Source organism: Mustela putorius, unplaced genomic scaffold (genome assembly GCF_011764305.1).
Source record: "Mustela putorius furo isolate JIRA1106 unplaced genomic scaffold, ASM1176430v1.1 tig00000867_pilon_pilon_pilon, whole genome shotgun sequence".
NCBI lineage: Eukaryota > Metazoa > Chordata > Mammalia > Carnivora > Mustelidae > Mustela > Mustela putorius.
Window position 1 is genome coordinate 2,929,716 of NW_025421501.1, and position 6,000 is coordinate 2,935,715.

Sequence of the window (6,000 nt, forward strand, 5' to 3'; positions counted from 1 at the left end):
ACTCCACCCCCCTTCTCTTCACCAAGTTCACAGGAAACGTATTGAATTATCCTGACTCCATTAACCCCAGTCTGGAACTCACTCCGGGACTGGTCCTTGAGGGTTGCAGTAATGGCAAAGTCAATTGTTGAGAAAACAGGAGAAAAGGTGGAGTCTGAGGGAGTCACGAGGTTTAAATTCTAAGGCAACCGGGGTGAACAGAGCCCATGTCTCAGCAGCAGAGAACCCAGGTTTGATTTCCAACTCTGAGGTTGACCTTGGGCAAGTTAATTAACCTAAGCCACAGTTTCTAAAGTGTAAGATGCGATAATAATACCTACCTTACAGGGGTTGGGCTATATAGGGGCAGGAGGAATCATCTGCCAGGTGACCACCTGTAGCTTCTAGACTCCTTGGAAACTACTGCAGTGATGGGAGCATTTGGATAAATTAGGAGTAGAGTCCTAGATACCCAAATATGTCTTTAATTGGTCAAAGTGGAAGGGTTCACATTTTGTGAACCAAGTGACCCTCTGTGAACTGAGGTCGACTCCCATTCTCTTATCTCCCATTCCTACTCCATCTTGCCCAAGATGCCAGAAGAGAATCAGGTGCCATCTGGAACGGCCCCAGAGTAGGTGCAGTACCTAGAGATGTTGTCAAAGACCCAGACTATGTCCGCCTTTTGGCTTTGCCGTGTTTCATCTTTGGTTTATTGCCTCATGGTCACAAAAAGGCTGCCACTACTGCAAGCATCCCTTGCTCACACAATGACACTGAAACCCATAAGGGAACTAACGTCCCTGTCGTTTATCACGGGGCAAAAGTCTCAGATCACATACTACCCTAAAACTCTCATGAACACAGGAAATCCATGGAGGGGTGTGTGGAGAGATAAATTTACTAATGTTAGGAATGAAAAAAAAGACATTACTACCAACTATACAAAAATAAAGGGGAGTATGCAGTAATACTGTAAATAATTATGTATGAACAAATAAGATAATCTACATGAGGGGCACCTGGGTGGCTCAGTGAGTTAAAGCCTCTGCCTTCAGCTCAGGTCACGATCCCAGGGTCCTGGGATAGAGCCCCACATTCGGCTCTCTGCTCAGCTGGGAGCCTGCTTCCTCCTCTCTCTCTCTCTGCCTGCTGCTCTGCCTACTTGTGATCTCTGTCAAATAAATAAATAAAATCTTTTAAAAAAAGATAACCTATATGAAATAGACAAATCCCTAGAAAAATGCAAACCACCAAAATCAACCCAAGAAAAATTTAAAAAATATGACTAAATCTATAACAAGTAAAGAGACTTAATTGGTAATGAAAAAAACTTTCCTCAAAGAAAAGTCCAGGCACAGATGGCTTCATTAGCAAGTGCTATGAAACATTTAAAGAAAAATGATACAAATCCTGACAAACTTTTATAAAGGGAGTTTCACAAAATTCATCCCATCTCATTCTATGAGATGATACTACCCCAGAGAAAGGGATAACAAGAAAACTACAAACCAATTGGCCTTATGGATACAGATACAAAAATTCTCAAGTCCCAACTGAATCTAGCAACATAGCAAGGATTATACATCATGAATAAGTGGATTCATCCAAGGAATGCAAGGTTGGTTTAACATAGTAAATCAATCTGTGTAATACACCTTACTAATAAAATAAAGGACAAAAATCACATGATCATATTGATAAATACAGAAAAAGCAAATCTAACACCTTTCATGATAAGAAACGATCAACAGAATGAAAAAATAAAAATAGGAGAAAACTTCTTCCATCTACCAAAAGCCATCTAGGGGTGCCCAGTGGCTCAGACAGTTGAGTGGCCAACTCTTGGTATTGGGTTAGGTTGTTATCTCAGAGTTGTGAGACTGAGCCCTGTGTTGGCTCTGTACTCAGCACGGAATCTGCTTGAGATTCTCTCTCTTCCTCTCCTATGGCCCCACTCTCCACTCACGCTCCCATGCCCTCTCTTTCAATAAATAAATAAACAAAATAATAAAAGCCATTTCTGGAAAACTTATAGCCAATAGCATATTTAATGGTAAAAGTTTGAAAGATTCCCCTCTAAGATCAGGAGCAAGACCAGGATGTTCACTCCTGCCACTTAAATTCAGCATTGCATTGGTGGTTCTAGGAAGGACAGTGAAGCAAAAAGAAAAATAAAAAGGAGTAATAAGGGAGGGGGGAGCACCTGGCTGGCCCGGTCAGTAGATCATGTCTCTTGATCTTGGGTGACTTGGGTGACTTACTTAAAAAATAAATAAATAGAAATAAGAGGCACCCAGACTGAAAAGGAAGAAGTAAAAATATCTCAATTCGCAAATGCCATTACCTTGAATATAGAAACTCTAAGGGATCCACAAAAACAAAAAACAAAAACAACTATTGGAACAAATAAATGAGTTTAGCAACATTGTAGTATACAAGGTTGGTATCTTATTAAAAATATAAAGCCAACAGTATTTTCATTTGATAGCAATGAACAATCCCAAAAATGAAATTAAGAACACAATTCCAGGGGCTCCTGGGTGCCTCAGTGGGTTAAAGCCTCTGCCTTTAGCTCAGGTCATGATCCCGGAGTCCTGGGATTGAGCCCCACATTGGGCTCTCTACTTAGCAGGGAGCCTGCTTCCTCCTCTCTCTGCCTGCCTCTCTGCCTACTTGTGATCTCTGCCTGTCAAATAAAAAAATAAATAAAATCTTAAAAAAAAAAAAAAAAAGAACACACTGAGGTGTCTGGGTGGTTCAGGCGGTTAAATGTGTCTGACTCTTGGTTTTGGCTCAGGTCATGATCTCCTGGATTGTGGGATCAAGCCTTGAGTCAGGCTCCCAACTCAGCAGGGAGTCTGCTTGAAAGATTCCCTCCCTCTGTTGCCCACCCCCTGCTCCTGCTCTCTCTCTCTCTAAAAATAAATAGATAAATCTTAAGAAAAAGAGCACAATTCCATTTACAATAGCATAAAAAAGAATAAAATTTGTAGGAATAAAATTAACTAAAGAAGTGTAAGACTTTACAATGAAAACTATAAAACATTACTGAAAGAAACTGATGAACGCCTAAGTAAATGGAAAGACATCCCATGTTCATGGATCTGAAGATTTAAAAAATCTGATTAAAATGGCAGTACTACTCAAATTGATCTATATGTTCAATACAATCTCTTTCAAAATACTTGCTGATTTCCTTGCAAAAACTGAGAGGCTAATCCTAAAATTTATATGGAAATGCAAGGGACTGGAATAGCCAAAACAGTCTTTGGGGGGGGAAAAAAAGGCAAAGTTGGAGAACTGATATTTCCTGATTTCAAATCTTAATGCAAACCCACAGTAATCAAGACCAGGTGGTTCTGGCACAAAGGCAGATATATAGATTGCTGGAATAGAACTGAGAGTCCAGAAATAAGCCCTTACATTTATGGTCAGTTGATATTCAGCAAAGGTCCCATCGCAATTAAACGGGGGAAAGAAAGGCCTTTTTAGGGCGCCTGGGTGGCTCAGTGGGTTAAGCCTCTGCCTTCGGCTCAGGTCATGATCTCAGGGTCCTGGGATTGAGGCCCGCATTAGGCTCTCTGCTCAGCGAGGAGCCTGCTTTCTCCTCTATGCCTGCCTCTGCCTCTCTGCATACTTGTGATCTCTCTCTCTCTCTGTTTCAAATAAATAAAAATAAAATCTTAAAAAAAAAAAAAAAAAAGAAAGGCCTTTTTAACAAATGGTGCTGGGACAACTGAATAGCCGCATGCAAAAGAATGAAGTTGGACCCTTACTTCATACCCTACATAAAGGAATGGATCCAAAGCCTAAACATAAGAGCAAAACCTATAAAAATATTTAGAAGAAAACATAGAAATATATATGGTGACCTTGGATTAGGCAACAATTTCTTAGATATGACACCAAAAGCCCAAGCAACCAAATAAAAAATAAACAGGACTTCATCAAAATTTAAAACTTTTGTACATCAAAGGGCATCATGAAGACAGTGAAAGATAGTCCTCAAATTGGGAGAAAATATTTGCAAATCATGTATTTGATTTACAAGAATCTAGAACTTTTCCGACTCAATGACAAAATGACAATCCAATTTTTTTAAATGGGCAAAGAATTTGAACGGACACTTCTCCAAAGAAGATACACAAAAACAAGCCCCATAGCTTGTAACTTGCTGCTACGCAGACAGGTGAGTGGCTGAGGCTGACTGACCTTGCCCAGAGCCACCACACATAGCCGGTGAGTGGCAGAGCTGTCTCTGAAACTAGGTTCATATGCATTCTGGCTGCCCTCCTGGCAATGCCCACATCTGCCCCATGCAAAGACAGATCTCCCTGCAGATCCTCAGTAATGAAAAGGCCACTGAAGGTTTTCTTAGATCTGTGGTTTCTTTCTGATATCAGGGGACTTTAAGGAGATCAGATCTCCGGTTACACAGAAAGGATGCCAGGGAGGACTTCTGGAACAGGACGAAGAGCTGCCCCCCGGGTGACTTCCGGCTCAGGCCCTTAGGAAAGCTGGGCGGTTGAAGCACTGGGCTCCAGGGATAAGATGTCTGGTGAGGTAACATGGAAATGGAATCTGGACACCCTACTTCCCTCCTCTTTTCTTTCCTGCCTGCGTGGCCCCCAAATTGTGCCGAATTCTTATTCTCCTCTGGGTGCAGCACCAGCGCACTGGGTACCCTTCCAGCCTAAGCACCTTTCCTTCAGGGCATGGAGGACCAGGAATAAGGCTGACAGTGACCATTCTGGGCCCAGGCAGGCTGACCGTGTCTCCCTCCTATCACCTGTGAGCCTCCGGCCTCTTCAATCTCTCTTCTGGGAAGCTTGTTCTATTTTCCACCAAATGCTCAAGCTGCAAGCCTGTATCCCGTCTCTGGGGACTTCTGCAGTTCCTTTATCTGAAATGAGGCACTTGTGTCTGTAGCTGACTTCAGAGACCTCAGGTGGAAAATGTCATTTTTCACCAGTGCGGTTTGTGAAGCACATGGTGGGAGGAGGCTGAAAGTGCTCAGGAAATTTTAGAATCCATTAATCGTTTCTTCGCTGCATATTTGAGCTATTCATTCTCCATTTATAACCGTTAGTTACTTCATGCTCCCAGGAGAAGGGTGGGCATTACCTCAAGCCAAGCGCTCAGTACCATCACTACCAAGAATTTTAAGAGATGCCTGCTGCGCTGCTCCCTAACTCTGCTGCAATAACCCCCCTTTCTGGGTCGCCAGCAGATCCACAGTCTGGCAGAATCAGCCACGCCTCAGAGGATGAGCCGTGACCGGTCTAAGCCTATCAGACGATCCCTTTCCCCTCTGCCAGCGATTGGCCTAAGGGGTGGCCACATGACTAACTCTAGCCAATAGGATGCAAGGGGAGGAGGCCATGCCCTTTGCAACGCTTCCTTCCCTTCCTGCTTTGGACGCCAATGTGTTTCTTGAGCTTTGGCAGCTATGTTGTGATCATGAGGAAACAGATACGAGGTGGAAACCAACACAATGAAGGTGATGGGACAAAGATGGATGAAACAGCGTGGGTCCCCGAACACCTCTTTGAACGTCCCTGCTGACCCCAAGAGCAACTCTCTCTGGCTTTCTTGTTCTTATAGCTGTTCTTATAACTTATAACTAGAACTGTCCCTAAGGAATAAGCCACCGTTGGCCCATGTTTTTCTGGAACCTACAGCAAAGAGTCCTATGGAATTCATAGCTAGAGATGTTTTGGGTCAAGGAAATCTTAGTTCTTGGCTCAGCCGTTCAGACAGAACTTCTTGGAAGACAAAGCAGGCCGGGACGCCAGAGCTTAGAATGGGGCCAGCCAGCTCTGTGGAAGGACAGGGACCACCGCTTCATCTCTCTGTGCCTTTGTTTCCTCAGTCCTGAGATGACAAGGTTACATCCAATGACCTCTAAGCTTTCTTGCCCCTCCCACCTCCTAGTAATCAGAGCCCAGCACAGAAAATAGTAGGAAGCAGGAGAGAACACAGTAGGGGAGCCAGCACCTGCTCCAGCCTCTCTTCGGC